At 40.5% G+C, this 19,662-nt stretch overlaps 1 long non-coding RNA gene across 1 annotated transcript in view; it reads left to right on the top strand.

The window, feature by feature from the left end:
* The first annotated feature begins 249 nt into the window (after positions 1 to 249).
* The window catches only part of LOC134331521 (uncharacterized), a 91,878-nt gene continuing 72,465 nt past the window's right edge, over positions 250 to 19,662 (top strand). The window contains exons 1-2 of the long non-coding RNA XR_010015131.1: positions 250 to 310; positions 3,695 to 3,838. This is a non-coding gene — a long non-coding RNA (uncharacterized LOC134331521). The remainder of the gene's footprint in view (positions 311 to 3,694; positions 3,839 to 19,662) is intronic.

Here is a 19,662-nt window from a genome sequence, read left to right as displayed (position 1 = left end):
TTAAAATCAAAGTTCGTGTATATGGGTGGTCCTGATTAGACGCTTCTCAGCATTAGCATGATGTTTATTGTCTTGACTACATATCCTAGCCGGTCCGCTACTGACTGGTGCGTCTTTTGTACTAATACAAACATACAAATTACAAACACTTAAAACTAAACAGGACCCAAACTGTCTGTAAGTCACTGACGACCAGTAGGTTACATGGAAATTCGCTTTGAAAGAATGAGCTATTTCGAAAAATGGAAGCTAAGTCAATGCTAAAGCTAACAAGCTAACTAGGATGAATTTTCTGGTTAATCGACAAAAGGTAGCTACATTTTAATTTACACCAAAACACAATGTTCACATAAACCAAAGGTCATACATTAAAATAATAAATATGAATACATTTTAAATGTTGCTTTGGTTTAGTTGAGCAGGTTGGGGTATCTAACGAAGAGGCATTTTATAACTGTGCTAAGCTAACAGTGCTACCGGTTAACGTTACATTAAAAAAAAAAAAAAACGTAAAAGCTAAGCATACTACCATACTAGATAGCATAATAAATAAGTGCGCAACCAAAACAGTAATATAAATTAAAAACAACAGTAGCGTACTAAGTATACATACTATTTAGCCGGATAGATTAAGATTGGACATCTTGCCCAAAGTCTTACCTTTCTTAAAAGACCTTCAGTTTTGTTGTGGTTCGGTTTTCAAGGGAGGAAAAAAGAAAAAGATAAAAAAGAAAAGACTTCGTTAATTAAACGCTTATTTTTAATTCGAGAAGCTTCACGATGCCGCTGGAGCCTCAGTAGCTAATGCTAAAGCTAACTACACCGGTAACGAGGACAGCCCGAACAGTCTGTGAGTCGACGTCAACGACACGCGCAATTTTATTCGCCAGGCCGACCAACCCTGCTGGTGCTTACGTCACCATCAAGTTTATCCACATGAGAGCCGTAGGACTGAGTTTCCGCTCTTTTAATAAAGGCTTACTGCACGTCCGAAATCACACCAAGTTCACTACACAGTGCACTAGCTAGCATGTAGTGTAACCTTATTGCTCACGTCTACAATACAATTTAAACGATTAAGTACACAAACCGTATTAAAAAATGCGGCACAGCAGCTAGGCGTTGATCAGGGTCGCTGAACCGTCGGAATAAAATACACACTTCGTAGGGAATAAGAAACATGAGTGCCATTTAGGACACGGTCCAAGGGTGCTCAACGTAGGTCTAAAACCACACCCGGTTCACTATATTATGCAGTAATTGGAATACAACAAAGGATGTAAAATCGTGATCATTGAATCACTCAAAAAATGCCCAGCCATTTCAACTTGGTCAGGCTCACTGTGGGTCCGGAGGCAACTAGTGTACAGTGTAGAAATACGCCATGTACAGGGCACAGAAACAACGTAGGGCATCATTCACACCTAGGATTTAAAATAGTGAATCCAGGGTTAGAATCTCAGTGGTGCTATCAGTCAATCGGGTATCTGCATGGACATGATTAATGTCTGAGGGGGTGGGATGGCCACCCCAACTTTTTTTTTAATCAAGAGGCATACAATTGTGAATTGTCGACTTCTCTACTACTAGTTCAGTACCTATTTCATAACCGTTGGTCTCACTGTCATGGGTATATTAAATGTTGGTTTGATGGTGGTTACTTGTAATACACACACAATGCATGTCCTGGTATCAGATGCTACAGGACTCTTTCAGATGTCTTGTGGAGTCCATGTCTCAGCAGATCAGAGCTGTTTTGACATCATTTTACACTGTTTTGGCTCATCGGTGTACAATAGTGTTGTAATACTTCGTCATTTAAATTAAAATATTGCAAGCACATTCCTTTCTAAAAAGAAATGGCTTTGAGTTTTGGGGGGAGACTAACTGTCTATACCTAAAGCTAGTAATTGTAACAATCAACATCTAATCAAAATTTACCCACACCTTTAGTTTTCATCCAAACTTAAAACACATACAGCAATGTACAGTATTTAAACAGGATGGCCAAAAAAGTAGAATTTGTTTGCCATGCCTGTTAGTTTTATCTTCAGTTTAAACAGCCTGGAGCAGCCATAAAATACTTTAAAAACATATTTTATTTGTTGCATAAGATAAGAATGATGTGTTCTGAAATATCCTTTGGTTCAAAATAAGTTAAATTAATTTTTTTTACAATATTTAATAAAATCAACTGTCTAACTAGCGAAACTGGCTTTACATTACATTACATTTTAGCCATTTAGCAGACACCTTTATCCAAAGCGAAAGACTGTAGTCCATCTGTTTCTCTACATACTTTTTTAACCTGCTTTCACCCTGTTCTTCAAAGGTCAGGGCCACTACAGAGCAGATATTATTTGGATGGTGGATCATTCTCAGCACTGCAGTGACACTGACATGGTGGTGGTGTCCACTCACTTACTGTCCACTCACTCACTGTCCACTCTATTGGACACTCCTACCTGGTTGGTCTACCTTGTAGATGTAAAGTCGGAGACGATCACTCATCTATTGCTGCTGTTTGAGTTGGTCATCTTCTAGACCTTCATCAGTGGTCACAAGACGCTCTCCACGGGGCGCTGTTGGCTGGATATTTTTGGTTGGTGGACTATTCTCAGTCCAGCAGTGACAGTGCGGTGTTTAAAAACTCCAGCAGCGCTGCTGTGACTGATCCACTCATACCAGCACAACACACACTAACATTCCACCACCATGTCAGTGTCACTGCAGTGCTGAGAATGACCCACCACCTAAATAATACCTGCTCTGTAGTGGTTCTGGGAGAGTCCTGACCATTGAAAAACAGCATGAAAGGGGGCTAACAAAGCATGCAGAGAAACAGATGGACTACAGTCAGTAATTGTAGAACAACAAAGTGGTCCTAAATGGTAAGTGGAGCTGATAAAATGGACAGTGAGTGTAGAAACAAGGAGGAGGATAAGAAACCACAGTACCTAAAAGAACCTTGGACAAAATGCCAAAAACACCAAACAGTGACCATCAGCAAGGTTTAAAATGAACTGCAGTTTGAGATCAGGATCACAAGATGGCACTGTAGTTTGAAGAATACATACATGAATAGTGTTTGCTTTTATTTTTTATTTGACTAAGTAAAAAGATAAAAGCAATATGTTCACTTGATGACTCAGGTGAAGGTTTATTATGTTTTTCTGACTTTATATGTTGAAACCTCAAGCACTTAATATCCTCAGTTTGCTACACAGATAGAAGGTTATCAAGCCTTTGTGGTCTGTTGATTTCACAATCTAAGCTGAAGAGAAGGAAGGCTTATTTACTTCACCTCGAAGGCTGGGTTTCGAAAGTCAGTTCCTGGAAATCTGTGTTGTGCTGAATAACGTCATCACATTTTTCGCACAGCAAGGTCCGACTTGTTGCCCTGGATGCCTTATAAAAAGTACAAGCCGACCTTTGAACAAAAGATCGCTCCTTGGCACGGTTTGTCCCAATACATAAAAATAAATACATACATCATAAAACTAATCTTTTTTGTGTCTGTATCAGTTAAAAAGAAGTTACAACTGTATTCAAGATGCCAGGGTTTGGTTTCACTTTACAAAAAACACACTGCACTTTTGCTTCACGCTGATTTAGCTTAAAGTGCGTCTGCTGACTACAAACGGATGGCAAGTTTAAAAAGTTTAGCTAAAGATAGTCCATTATTTCCTTGCAGGATAAAGTTTGTGAAACCTCCAGAAATACAGGATGAGGGCACTGGGATGATGCGCTAGCCCACCACCACTGAGATCTTGAGCTGGTGGACTGGGATCCTTGTCACTGCTGCCTCTTCTGGCCGGTCGAACCGCCTACATGAGAGGTAAATGATTCACAGAGCAGCTTAGTGTTTCTTTTAATACCCAAAATAGCTCTCTGTGAGTCTTTGGCTGGTGAAAAGAAGCAGCTGGCAACTGCACCCATGTCGTCATGGGGTGTGTGTAATAGTCTGCTGCTCTTCTCAGTTAGGGCAGAGGTGGTTTAAGCATCTATGGTAGGGATGTTACGATGCACCACAAGACAGCTAAAAATCGATTCACACGTGTAACGATTCAAATCGGTTTACATGTATAATGAATCGATATTCACTTTAAACAGCAGAGGGCACTGGCGCTATTCATCTCGCCTGGTTGACGTCACTACAGGGTTGCCAGGTTCGGAATTTTCCCAGCCAAATTTATTTATGTGAGGATACTTTCTTTATTTGTATTATTCATTTATTTATATAATGTGGGATTTGTTTTAAAATTTCATTTCAGTTTTTTTTTACACAAAAAGGGAAACGTGCAGCATTGTTTGGCATAGTTTGTACCTACCTCAGAAATAAAAGGGAATTCATTATATAGGTGAATAAAAATGTTCATCCTAACAAAAGCATTTATAGCCAGATTCATGCTACAATTCTCTTACCAACAAATCTTACCTCCAGTTTGATTTTTGAAGAAGTCATTATTTCTATGATTCACATGCATAATTTATACAGATTGTGTAAGTAATTAATGCAGAAATCCAGGCTAGTTAAAGAGTTCATGTAATTATTTTTGCAAGAGTACTCATTTATAAGAACCAGATGGTGATTTCTTCGCTCAAGTGCTACTGTCAACAGTGTTTACACAGGAAATTGATTCCATACACCCTAGTCAGACACCATGTAATCAAAAACAAGATTTTTTTCTTATAAGATCTCGATTATGTGAACACATTTACATAATCACAGGGTAATTATGTATAATTATCCTACAAAGCCTTAGAAACTATGCAATTATCCATCGTCTGTAGTCATAATTGTTTTTTATATTCAGATTTGTAAGCTGGAATCGTTATGGTGTACGACTGCACTCGCATGTCTTTCTGTTCTGTTCATTTTCATGAACTGCTTTATTCTGGTCAGGGGCACGGCGGGTACGGTTTCCAGTGGCAAACACTGAGTGCAAGGCAGAAATATCCTGGACAGGGTGTTAATCCATCACAGGGCTTTGGCCAACCTCCTCAGACATAGCCATTCATGTCTGTGTAGATGCCTAGACGTCTGATAGGTGTGTGCCACAGTGTTGGCTACTGGGTACAGATAGGAAAAAAACTTATAATCTATAATCCTTTATTATGAACTTTAGATGATAAATATAATGGTATTAAACATGCATAATAATTTTGTTTTGGGATGAAATAACTATTTCCTAATAACGGCAATTCCCACATTTGCTGCTTTACTTGTGGTGGTGTTTTTTAAACACCAATGTTTTTTGGTTTTTGGAAAAGGTGATTACTGATTTTTTTTCATCCCTGAAATTAAAACCTCCTAGTGACTAAACACCTCCTCATTTACTTAATATTTTGTACACTTTATGGCCAAAAGTAAATTTTTTGCCACAACCGTTGTAACAGCAATGACAACTCTCAAATGACAACCTCAACAATTACTACTGCATTTATTGAATGACACCTCAGGTGGTGTTCCAAACCAGATTGTACCTACTTTAAATTAGTATGTCAAAGTAGTACCAATATTAGAAGTGCACTATTAAGTACAGACTATAATAAATTGATTTACAGATTAGTAAATTATCATGTTTGTGGAGTTTTAGTGTAAAATTGTAACTTTTCTTTTACAATGTAGTAAAGGCAAAGTTAAAATTACCCAATATAGTTAGATATAGTAAGTCTGAGTGAGTGTTTACTCAGAACAATCTTAATTAAAGGCAAAGCAACAGTTTTTATTTAAGACCTTAAAATATATTTGTAAGTACTGGGTGTTAATTTATTAACGATATGGCTAAATTAACACCTACAGTTCATTTAAGCACTGTCGCCTCACAGCAAGAAGGTCCTGAGTTCAATCCCTAGGTGGGGTGGTCCGGGTCCTGTCTGTGTGGAGTTTGCATGTTCTCCCCGTGTCTGCGTGGGTTTCTTCCGGGAGCTCCGGTTTCTGCCCACAGTCCAAAAACATGCAGTCAAGTTAACTGGAGACACTAAATTGCCCTGTAGGTGAATGGGTGTGTGTATCAGTGTGTGTGTGTTTGTATGTGTGTTACTGTGTGCCTTGCGTCCATTGAAAAGCTGGGATAGGCTCCAGCAACCCCCCATGACCTCGATTGGATAAGCGGTTAAGAAAAGTGAGTGAGTTCATTTAAGCATATTAGTAAGAGTTCATTCAGCACTGAGATTTTAACCGAGACACGTCTTATTTAGCTGATTCAAGTCTTGGTTGATTGCTGTTTGCTCCAATTTAGATTGAACGGTTAAATCTGGAGAGGCATTCTTTAAAAGCGTGTAGGATGTCAGCCTGGGACTTGTTTACTTGGTCAGTGTATTAGATAGACACCTGAAATGAACTCTGGAAAGCCACTAGTCCTTCAGTAAACAGGTGTAAAGTGAAAGCCTGTGTTTTGTTGACTATACAAATGAAATGCCAGGTTGGCAAACTTTAACAGAAGCAAGGGTGATTTTCAGTGTGAGACAATCATAATTAGAATCAAACACATAGTTGGTTGGTTGGTTTTCATCCCATATTATCCGGGACAGCCTGTTTTGGGGTCAAAATGGTATTGACCTGACTCCTGTATGTTCACTCTCCGTCTAACTGAAGACCAAACACTGGTGAAATTTGGGTGCAGTAATTTAGAATCACCGCTGGAGGGCGCCAAAACATAGAGTATGTTTTTGGCAGGGATAAAACTGAATCCCAGACCATAATTAGGAGGTCATGAAGTTCAGAATTCAAAACAGTGGACAGTTTAGTGGTCCGGGTCCTTTCTGTGTGGAGTTTGCATGTTCTCCCCGTGTTTGCGTGGGTCTACTCCGGGTGCTCCGGTTTCCTCACACAGTCCAAAGACATGCCAATGAGGTGAATTGGAGACACAAAATTGTCCATGACTGTGTTTGATATAACCTTGTGAACTGATGAATCGTGTGTAATGAATAACTACCGTTCCTGTCATAAATGTAACATGACATGACGTTAAAATCCTAATAAACAAACAAACACATACAGTACCAGTCAAAAGTTTGGACACACTTTCTCATTTCTGTGGTTTTTCTTTATTTATTTTTTTAATTTTAAACATTGTAGATTAATAATTAAGACATCCAAACTATGATGAACACATATGGAATTATGTAGTAAACAAAAAAGTGTTAAACAAACCAGAATATGTTTTATATTTTATATTCTTTAAAGTTTCTTTTGCTTTGATGACAGCTTTGCACACTTTTTTGGCATTTTCTCAATCAGCTTCATGAGGTATCCACCTGGAATGGTTTTCAATTAATGTTTGTGCTTTGTCTAGAGTTAATTTATGGAATTTCTTGCTTTTTTAATGTGTTTGAGACCATCAGTTGTGCTGCGCAGAGGTAGAGTTGGTAAAATATAAAACATATTCTGGTTTGTTTAACACTTTTTTGTTCACTACATAATTCCATATGTGTTCCTTCATAGTTTGGATGTTTTCATTATTAATCTACAATGTAGAAAATCAAAATAATCTAGAAAAACCATTGAAGAGAAGGTGTGTCCAAACTTTTGGCTGGTACTGTATGTGTAGCAGTGTGCTTGTGTGTGTGCCAAATATTTCGTGTTATGTTTGAATACTTAAAAGCTGGCAACGCTAAGTGTGAGTAGGGTTGCCTGCTCAAGAGTTATCAAATTCCCAGAGATATTTTTGTTACTTGTCATTCAAATTAAATATGTGACTGAAAGTGGATTCCTCATTCAGTTACTATCAGCTAGCTTCCTCATAGGTAGCCTTCTAGTGTAGACATTGGGTCTGTCTGAAAACCTAGTGAGCCTACCTGTGTTAATGCTTTAATGCTCTGTTACTGCCTACCTAAGCAGCTGCCTAAGTAGAGAGGATTTTAATAAGACATCAAACTTATAAGGCAGATTATTTAGACACACTACTATAGTGATTATGGCGATTAAGTCACGACAGTTTTTGCTTGCTAAGCTAACACAGTTAGCTTCAGAAAATTCTAACCAATAGACTGAGGCGGCACAACCCGCTAGCACGCCAGCTAACATCTCCCTCTGTGTACCGAAATCGTCAATGAGAAGCCCGAATTTACAAATGAATTACACTTGTGCACCTTATTATTTATTTACATTTAAAAAGAACTCTGTTGGTTGCTTCACATTCGTCTGCCTCATTTGTAATTTTTCGTGAGAAAAGTTGTGCCGTACTGAATGCTGGGATTGCCTTCACTGTTAAGGAAACATTGAAAGCTCCCTTGTTTTTAAGTCAGATTATTGCTTAGAATTAAGGCACCTTAGTAGGCAGCATCTAAGAATTCAGACAGCCTTCTTCTCAGGAGCGCGTAGGATGATGTAAAATGCTGTTTATGTAGAGAGCTCACTAGGTTTTTATACACTAGATCTGGCACAGAAGACTAGAAAAGAAATATGTAGAAATATTAAGCATTTCTTAGAGCTAATATTTAATACACTGTCTAGCTATAAACAAAGTCACTGTTGGATTTAAATAAGCAAATACTGAAGAGCTTTTGATTGGATAATTAGTGTGTCTTATTTATGAGTAGCTTCTTATTTTTTAAACAACCACGTAGAAAGACGTATCTCATGGTCATGTCTCATGGGAAGGATGTTAGAGGTTCCAGAAAGGTTCAAATTAAGCTAGGAATCAAATACAGATGTTGCTAAAATCAATAGAATTGGGTTAAGTACTGTTCAACATTTTATTGAAACCTGAAAGAATAAGGGTAAACCATCAACTTAAACATTTGAAGGCCAAACTTTAAAGACACAGCTATGTTTACTAGAGAAAGAAGGAGAACTCAAAGGATTGTGACAAAAAGTAACTAAAAAACCCCCAAAAGAATTGTAACAAAAACACTTGTTACTGAGGCTAATCAGAAAAAGGCTTACATTTGCCACAGAGCTGAGTTTAGACTCTGGAGCAAAAGAAAAAGGTCATGTGGCATAATGAGTCCAGATTTTCCCTATTCCAAGGCGACAGGCATGTCAGGTTAAGAAGGAAAGTGCAAGCGGAGGTGCAGATTGATGAAAAGTGCAATTCTGTTTAAACTGGCATTCTCGCAGCTCTGGACTGAGTCATCGAACTTTCTGACATCCTGTTTGTTTGTCCTTTGTGTGTCTGACATGCCTGGCGTATGGCTTGATTGACCACCTGCCTGGCTTGTTCCACTGGCATTTTTTGCTGCATTAACAGCGATGGCATTCCTGTGTCCTAATGGCCATGGGCATCCTGTCTGTTCTCAAGTTTTGTCCAAGTTTTGGCTGGCATGGCTTGGTTCTCTGGTGAGCATTTGGGTTGTATCCAAGTTCTTTGGTTTCTGCTCTGAGGTAGTTCATATTTTCCAAAGATCAAACATCTAAAAATCTATGATTCTGCAAAAATAGTCCATACTACCTGTTTTTTAAACAGCAGTGAATGAGGATTAGGCTAATTGTTAAAAAAACTGACAAAAAGTATGTTAATATTTTACAAATTTGAAGCTTAGTGGCACAAATTTGGGCAACTGCATAGTTTTGGGGACTGTTATCCTGATTTAATTCGCAACTGAATAAATATACTGTAAATACACCGATCAACCATAACATTAAAACCACCTCCTTGTTTCTACACTCACTGACTGTAGTCCATCTGTTTCTCTGCATGCTTTGTTAGCCTCCTTTCATGCTGTTCTTCAATGGTCAGGACCCCCACAGGACCACTCAGAGCAGGTATTATTTGGGTGGTGGATTATTCTCAGCACTGCAGTGACACTGACATGGTGGTGGTGTGTTAGTGTTTGTTGTGCTGGTATGTGTGGATCCGACACAGCGATGCTGCTGGACACCTCACTGTCACTGCTGGACTGAGAATAGTCCACCAACCAAAAATATCCAGCCAACATCGCCCCATAGGCAGTGTCCTGTGATCACGGATGAAGGTCTAGAAGATGACCAACTCAAACAGCAGCAATAGATGAGCGATCGTCTCTGACTTTACATCTACAAGGTGGACCAACTAGACAGGAGTGTCTAATAGAGTGGACAGTGAGTGGACACGGTATTTTAAAACTCCAGCAGCGCTGCTGCGTCTGATCCACTCATACCAGCACAACACACACTAACACACTACCACCATGTCAGTGTCACTGCAGTGCTGAGAATGATCCTCCACCCAAATAATACCTGCTCAGGACAGGGTGAAAGGGGGCTAAAAAGGCATGTAGAGAAACAGATGGACTACAGTCAGTAATTGTAGAACTACAAAGTGCTTCTATATGGTAAGTGGAGCTGATAAAATGGACAGTGAGTGTAGAAACAAGGAGGTGGTTTTAATGTTATGGCTGATCGGTGTACGTGTTTAATAATAATAGTGGTGTTCCAAACCAAAGTCAAGATAGTGCCAGTGTTAGAAGTGCACCACTGAGTACACAGTTAAATAAATTAATAGTTTAGTAATGTAGTAAAGGGAAAGTTTAAGTTACCCATAATAGTTTGATATAGTAATTAAGTGCTCACTCAGAAAATTCTTTATTAAGGATATAAAGCAACAGTTTGTGTTAATTCAATAATTACATGGCTACATTTCCTAGTGTCAAACTAACACCTACAGTTAATTTAATCACGATAGTAAGAGTTCATTCAGCACTGTTGTTAGTACAAATTTGGGCAAATGCAGTTTTGGGGACCATGTAAATATCATGCCAATATTTTTTCAGACTCACAGTATCCACTGTCACTTGTCATGCACTTTTAATTGTAGTAAAATTGCAGGGCAGAAAAGTCATGTCGGGGTAAAACCCTGGACCTTGCTGTTTGACAGCTTGATAAAATTACAGCATTTAAAGCCTTAGGCTCCATGGTCAAACCTTGGAGATTTATGGGAAGGTTTAAAACCAACGACTCATGACAGACATACAGATCTACAGGCCAATGTGCTGTAAAGGAGGTCAGGGAGAATTAGGTGTGGATGAACAACCCATACTGTTTGCTTCTGCTGACTTCTACGATGCCCTTGAGCAAAGCACTCAAACACCATCTGCTCAGGTAGTAGTTTATGGTTGAGCTGCTCTGAGGTATGCAAAAAGGGTAAATTCCAATGTACAGAGAAGATGTACTTAAACAAAGACCTCATTCACTGAGGAGACATCACGACACTGACAAATAGTTTTCCAAGAGTTTTAGAAGACAATAGAAATATCATTCTTTAAGGGTCAGGTTTTTCTTTTTTTAAAAGAAAAAAGTGGGTGAGGGGGCAACTCTACTCTAACACCCTGAGTTTTGGAACGATATGACAAATAAGGTAATGGTCAGGTGCCTCTGAAAGCAACATACCAGGACAATTGCGTACTTGGGGGGGGGTGTTCATTTTAAAATGTACATGAATTTTTCATTATATTGATATATGGCCAAATGAAATGGTGTTGTAACTGGGAAGAACGAGCCTTGCTAAAGAGAGAGCGAAGTGAATCCCCATACACCAAGCAGAGAAGAAATTAAACCTCTAGGTAGAGTAATACTGTCATGCATAACCACAAACTAAAAGCAGGATAATTTAAAAAATAAAAATGGCCAATGTATAACAAAGTAACAAAGAAAAGAACAACACATCATATAGGGTCCGCAACAAACTTTGAAGAAACAGGGGATAGCACACAGCACACTCACCCTGGGTGAGCCACTTGGCCACTTGCGCCACTATGGTGCATTTACGGCCCGAGTGTCACCTCAAAAAACTGTGACGTCTTTGGAACACTGCTCACCCAAGACAAGCATGATGCAAGCCCAAACCACAGAAACCACCATCCAATGCACTGATAAAGAGGATAGAGAAAAGCTGCAATATACACCGATCACTGATCCTTGTTTCTACACTCACTGTCCATTTTATCAGCTCCACTTACCACACAGAAGCACTTTGTAGTTCTACAATTACTGACTGTAGTCCATCTGTTTCTCTGCATGCTTTGTTAGCCCCCTTTCATGCTGTTCTTCAATGGTCAGGACTAGGGATGCATCGATACCATTTTTTCCCAACCGAGTACAAGTACAAGTACATGTATTTTTGTACTTGCCGATACCGATACCAATACCTATTTAGAATACCGTTTTTTTTAAACAAAAACACACGTGAGAAGTGACAAGAAGTTTAATGATACCACGTCCAAAAATGCATGTCAACAAGTAGCGAGTGATCAAAGTGTTTGTGCGCTGACGTGATGAAATCAAGGAGGAAAAATAAATGAATCTGAGTGGATTTGGCAACACGAATAGCATGGATTGTTCTGTAGTGAGTTGGAGGTTAATAAATATTTTTGCAATGTTGGTGTTTTGTTGTTATGTTTTGTAGAGAACGATCAGGTCAGAAATACTGTAAAACGTGTGTGTGCCGGTGTATTCTTACATAAACTATATTATCCCCCTGTCCCACCTGTTTACACTCCTCTCCTGCGTTTCCCCTCACACCGTATCCTGCGTTCTCATTGGCTGTTCGACATGTCACTCATTCCCAGTCGCACATCTCAGATCAGATATCTGACGTGCTAGAAAACTCCAGTAAATACCCGATACCAGTATCGGTACTCATGCATCTCTAGTCAGGACTCTCACATGACCACCACAGAGTAGGTATTATTTAGGTGGTGGATCATTCTCAGCACTGCAGTGACACTGACATGGTGGTGGTGTGTTAGTGTGTGTTGTGCTGGTATGAGTGAATCAGACACAGCAGTGCTACTGGAGTTTTTAAACACCTCACAGTCACTGCTGGACTGAGAATAGTCCGGAGAATAGTTGGGATGCAGCCATCGTTTTTCGGTAGTCATGGAACTTAACATCAGAAATGTCACAGCGTCACCTGCAGCTGTGGAGCAGACGCGACAGGCAAAACGAAACCGCTGGAAGTATGCCAGCTTGTAAGCTCGCGAAGGCGCGTTCGGCTTTGTGCATCGCTCGCGAACTTAGCTTCACAGGTAGCCTTAAGTAGTGCGTTTGAATAACCTGACTTATAAGTCAATGATTTATTAGAATCCTCTCTACTTAGGCAGCTGCCTATATAGGCAGTAAGACAGCAAGGCAGCTCACTAGGTTTTCGAACACACCGTAAGAATGTATATGTGGCATCTAAATATGTTATAATAAAATGCAGGATTAGACGAGGTTCTATAATGATTAACAATGCAGCAAACTGCAAGAGTAATAACACTGATGCACCTGTAAAAAGCACTAGCCACTTTTTATACCTTCTAGCTATATAAAAATAATGAGGTATTTATTGTGATGACTAACCAGCAGATGGGGTCATGTTTTCTTCTTCATCTTACATTGCAGAATTACCCAACTTTGCCTGAAGTAAAACTCAAAACAATATGTTAGCATGTTGGATTCACACTGATCAGCCATAACATTAAAACCACCTCCTTGTTTCTACACTTTCTTCACTGTCCATTTTATCAGCTCCACTTACCATATAGAAGCACTTTGAAGTTCTCCAATTACCGATTGTAGTCCATCTATTTCTCTACATACCTTTTTAACCTGCTTTCACCATGTTCTTCAATGGTCAGGACCCCCACAGGACCACCACAGAGCAGGTATTATTTGGGTGGTGTGTTAGTGTGTGTTGTGCTGGTACGAGTGGATCAAACACAGCAGCGCTGCTGGAGTTTTTAAATACTCACTGTCCACTCTATTAGACACTCCTACCCAGTTGGTCCACCTTGTAGATGTAAAGTCAGAGACGATCGCTCATCTATTGCTGCTGTTTGAGTTGATCATCTTCTAGACCTTCATCAGTGGTCACAGGACGCTGCCCACGGGGCGCTGTATTGGTTGGTGGACTATTCTCAGTCCAGCAGTGACATTGAGGTGTTTAAAAACTTAATCAGCATTGCTGTGTCTGATCCACTCATACCAGCACAACACACACTATCACACCACCACCATGTCAGTGTCACTGCAGTGCTAAGAATGACCCACCACCTAAATAATACCTGCTCTGTATTGGTCCTGGGAGAGTCCTGACCATTGAAGAACAGCATAAAAGGGGGCTAACAAAGCATGCAGAGAAACAGATGGACTACAGTCAGTAATTGTAGAACTACAAAGTGCTTCAATATGGTAAGTGGAGCTGATTTGTGTAAAAACAAGGAGGTGGTTTTAATGTTATGGCTGATCGGTGTATACACACCCCCCCCAGTGATTTCAAAGCAACTTTTAAGTAGGATGTCGTCCAGCATGCTGTGATGTTTTCTTTTTTTTTTTTTGACCTGGTCTGTTGTATAACAGTCTGATATAAAACCTTTTAAGGAACCTAAGCTACTAGCAGGTTCAGGTATTAGAAAAATAATGGTGCTCTTAGGACCTAAGAGTGCCATTTTCACAGAGTCAGGGTTATAAGAAGCCTCCATGATTGATATACAGCTATCAAGTGCAGGCACAGACCCTCTATTGCACTCGTAATGGACTGTCTTTAGATTAATTTAGCTTCTGGCTTATCACAGGTTAATAAATGCAACCAAGAGAATGTTTGCTGCCTCTGTGTCAGAACAAAGAAAAACACAATATAATGAATTATGGTATAAATCCGGTTAGAGAAATGAAATCAACATTATGTTCATGTGCAAATATAATTAACCAAGCACACAGCTGTTGCTGTTTGACAAAATACACCTTTCAAAAGCTCACTGTGAAAAATTAGACGAAAAAGCAAATCTCAAATGTTGCCAGATAATACAGTTTTAATCAGAAATATAAATTCTGATTTTTTTTATCAAATCTCCCCCAATTTTCTCCTTAATCTACTAACCTCCACTGCTGACTGAGGAGCGCCGCAACTGACACACGCCTCCCCCGACACGTGTGCAGTACCGACTGCATCTTTTCACCTGCACAAGGCGAGTTCATATGCGGATCAGCTTTGTGCACGGAGAGCCACACCCTGGTCAATGTACCATTCCTCGACTTCAATCAGCCAGCAGAGGTCGTACCTGCATCAGTTATGAGGAACCCTGGTCCGGCCTTCCCGCCCTGTGTGAACGACAGCCAATCGTTGTTCATGTAGCCGTCCAGCCCAGCCAGATGGCAGAGCTGTGATTGGAAATGATGTTTTCGAAATCTCAGCTCTGGTGTGCTAAAGTGTTTTACCACTGCGCCACCTGAGTGGCACATTCTGATTTTGTATGCATCCTGATGGCACTAAAGGTTTATCATTAATTTGAACTACCTTGCCAGATACCAGATGTATAACTACATGAAACACTTACTTAATTACGGAAAACTGTTCTTATATTTTGGAAGCCCAATGTGATTTTGGGCCTCTGTACTATAGACCTGCTGGTCACAGAGCTAAGATTCAAACTTGTGAGTTCTAGATGTCAGCTCTGTTGTGAAAGCATGTTTTACTGCTGCTGTTTGTTCAAGACAGTGTTAGCCTAATGGGTAGAGCTTTGGAATATTAATCAGATCATTGGTGGTTCAAATCCAGGCTCTGCTATGTGGTCACTGTTGGGACCTTTAGCAAGGTACTTAACCCTGTCTGCTCCAGGGGCGCATTCTCATCTCGTTTTGACACCCTATTGGTTGGGAGATTTCCAATATCAGTTACCCGAATAGTGTTTTTAGCTGCTTTAGACTTCGACATCCTGGACATTTTGACTAACCGATTGCTAACTGAACTGCCGTAGGATTGCTAGGACTACCTCATATTGCAAATTAACCAGTAAGCATAGTGCGCTTGAATGCTATGTGAATGAAAAATGGTAAATCACTAAACACAAACCTTACATTTTAAATTTCACAGCAATTCATCTGTTATATGCTATTAACTTTGATGATGTTTTGGTGCTGGCCCACCAGACGCAACATAATAATCTGTCTAAGGTCACAGTAAATTGGTAAAGAAAGGAAGCTAGGCTGTTTGGGTGAACTGAGCACTCTGCATATTAAGATTGTGCTATACATTCCAGTGAGCACCAACTATTCCCAAAGTGGAGCCCAATAATTTGAAAGGTTTTGGCTGAACAGGTTCATGAATGATAAAAGAGACATGCCCAGCTGCACTGGGAGCTCTGAGGATGTAATCCCCCCCCCCCCCCCCCCCCCCCCAAATCGAACAACCAAACTTTGCTGAATTGTACAAAGTGCTTAGTGATGCCAGTGCATGAAACATCCAATCAAGACTGAGTGCACAGAATGCACAGCCAAGCAAACCTGTGGCCTCTGCATACTGTCTGAAAAATTGGTGTCCTCTGCCTGCAGTGTCAAGACTTCAGCATCAAAAGTGACACTGCACTGGGGGTGCCATTCTTCCTCCATTAAGTTTTTTTTAATTTGTATCCTGTACAGGGGGCGGCACGGTGGCTAAGTGAGTAGCACTGTCACCTCACGCAAGAAGGTTCTGGGTTTGATCCCCAGGTGGGGCGATCCGGTCCTTTCTGTGTGGAGTTTGCATTTTCTCCTCGTGTCCGTGTGGGTTTCCTCCGGGTGCTCCGGTTTGCTCCTACAGTCCAAAGACATGCAAGTGAGGTGAATTGGAGATACTAAATTGTCCATTACTGTGTTTGATATAAGTGTAAAACATGACGTTAAAATCCTAATAAACAAACAAACAAATCCTGTACAGACTCCAGGACCTACAGACCAAAAACCCCTGTTGAGCAAGCCGAGGGCGACAGTGGCAAGGTAAAACTCCTTTAAAAATAAAGGAAGAAATCTTGAGAGGAACCAGAGTCAGCAGGGAACCCATCCTTCTTGGGTAGCCTGGAGGAGGATAATTTAAATGAATAGAATTTACACACATACATACACACACAAAATGAAATTGAACTAAAAGTTATAACTAGCATAAATAATCGGAGTTCTTTATTATTCAGTTCAGTCTGTGATAAAGTCCTTAGTGTGCTCTTGACATTTTTGGTGCAAACACGCCAGGTTTCCGTCTCATCTTGCAGGAGCAGCAAACATTACAGTATTTACTCTATGACTAAATTGAAAACTGGAAATGGTGCTTTGTCTTTTGTCAGGAAGTCCAAAGCATTAATGCATCTGTTAATTGGAGTTAACCAATCATGGGTATCTGTCTTCATGTGTTTGGAAGGAATATGTTAGCCCTACCATTCTAGACTAGTAACTATGATGTTGTAGAGAGAAAATTAAAGCAGGGAAATAAAGTAAATATCCCCAAAAAGTAGTGAAGAGCCAACCTTCAGCCCAGCATATCTACCAAAACAAGACAACAAGACAACTGGCAAAAGACAGGAAAACAGAGGACTCAGCAATGAAAGTTACAAAACTGTTCATAAAGAGCAAACCCCGGGCGAACCAAGTAACGCTTGAGTAGGCACAAGCGCAGTCTCAATCTGCGACTTTACCCCCTGCCAGCCGGTGTGGCCTCTCTCTCTATCTTTCTCTCTCTATCTTTCTTTCTCTAGATTTCTCTTATAGGGATTGAAGGAATTGACTTTTTTGCATTTAATATGTCTATAAAGCCCTGCTTATACTGTCGATCAAAAAGTGCACATTTAAATGCATGGAACTACTGATCGACGCAGATGTGATGGTAGATGACACAATATGGCGAATATGATAACTCAATATTATTACAAGGATATTGTACACTTCTCGATTGCTTTTTAGGGACAGTTTTAGCCTAGTGGGTAGAGCTTAGGGAGAGTTTGAATCCCAGCTCTGCCATGCAGCCACTGTTGGGCCCTTGAGCAAGGCCCTCAGCCCTCTCTGCTCCAGGGGTGCCGTATGATGGCTGACCCTGTGCTCTGACCCCAGCTTCCAAACAAGTTGGGATATGTGAAGACAGAATTTCGTTGTACTGTACATCTGTTATACACTATATTGCCAAAAGTATTTACTCACCCATCCAAATCATTGAGTTCCAATCACTTCCATGGCCACAGGTGTATAAAACCAAGCACCTAGGCATGCAGACTGCTTCTACAAACATTAGTGAAAGAATGGGTCGCTCTCAGGAGCTCAGTGAATTCCAGCATGGTACCGTGATAGGATGCCACCTGTGCAACAAGTCCAGTCGTGAAATTTCCTCACTGCTAAATATTCCACAGTCAACTGTGCTATTATAACAAAGTGGAAGCGATTGGGAACGACAGCAACTCAGCCACGAAGTGGTAGGCCACGTAAAATGACAGCGGGGTCAGTGGATGCAGAGGCGCATAGTGCGCAGAGGTCGCCAACTTTCTGCAGAGTCAATCGCTACAGACCTCCAAACTTTATGTGGCCTTCAGATTAGCCAGATTAGATGGACGAGTCTGAGTTTGGCGGTTGCCAGGAGAACGGTACTTGTCTGACTGCATTGTGCCAAGTGTAAGGTTTGGTGGAGGGGGGATTATGGTATGGGGTTGTTTTTCAGGAGATGGGCCCCTTAGTTCCTGTGGAAGGAACTCTTAATGCTTCAGCATACCAAGAGATTTTGGACAATTTCATGCTTCCAACTTTGTGGGAACAGTTTGGGGATGGCCCCTTCCTGTTCCAACATGACTGCGCACCAGTGCACAAAGCAAGCTCCATAAAGACATGGATGAGCGAGTTTGGTGTGGAAGACCTTGACTGGCCTGCACAGAGTCCTGACCTCAACCTGATAGAACACGTTTGGGATGAATTAGAGCGGACACTGTGAGCCAGGCCTTCTCGTCCAACATCAGTGTCTGACCTCACAAATGCGCTTCTGGAAGAATGGTCGAAAATTCCTATAAGCACACTCCTAAACCTTGTGGAAAGCCTTCCCAGAAGAGTTGAAGCTGTTATAGCTGCAAAGGGTGGGCCCACATCATATTAAACCCTATTGATTAAGAATGAGATGAAGGCAGATGAGCGAATACTTTTGGCAATATAGTGTATATACAGTATATATATGACAAATAAAGGCGTTCTTTTGTTGAATGGTCAGTAAATCTTCTCCTGTTTGCAATTTACAACTTCCTCTGCCACCTGACACATACAAGTAGCAATATTTCTTTATCTCAAGCAGCACCGGACACAGACATGCTCGGAAAAAGCTTAATATTGTCACATGGTGTATTATCACAGAGCCCCAGCAACAAATGATCTCTTACACACTGTCTTTTATACTGACAAGAGACTAATATGAGCAAGAGACAAACTAATAAGCCAAGTATAACATTCACACCTGACTTGCTTAGTTTGCCATGCATAGCATACACCCCCATCCTGCAATCACAGTATTGTGAGATGCAAGCCACTTACCTAGGGAATTTGACATGCTTGTCAGGAAGGACTCGTGGAGCAGCATCTACAACTTGCCAGAAGGTGGAATGTAAAATGCCAGTCCAGTGTATTTTCTTCACCATACCATATTTTTTAGCCTGTCTGGCACACATTTAAAAATAATTTTAAGCACTATTACACTCATTATTATTTAGTTTTACTGATAGTCTATGGATATTAACTAACAACATTGTCACACTGGTTTCCACCTGTACAGGTTTTCATCTGTACCTAAGAGTCCTTACTTTAAAAAAGGCTCTAGTTAGCTGCTCAACTAGCACACCATCGTATCGAATCTCAGTTCTGCCATCCGGCTGGGCTGGGCGGCCACACGAACAACGATTGGCTGTTGTTCACAGCTCATATAAAATGCAGCTGCACGTCTGGTTTTTAACCAGCCCAAACACTGCCACATCACCCCACTGCTG

This window comes from Trichomycterus rosablanca, chromosome 17 (assembly GCF_030014385.1).
Source record: "Trichomycterus rosablanca isolate fTriRos1 chromosome 17, fTriRos1.hap1, whole genome shotgun sequence".
NCBI classification, from domain to species: Eukaryota; Metazoa; Chordata; class Actinopteri; order Siluriformes; family Trichomycteridae; genus Trichomycterus; species Trichomycterus rosablanca.
This window is presented reverse-complemented; position numbering and strand designations above follow the sequence as displayed.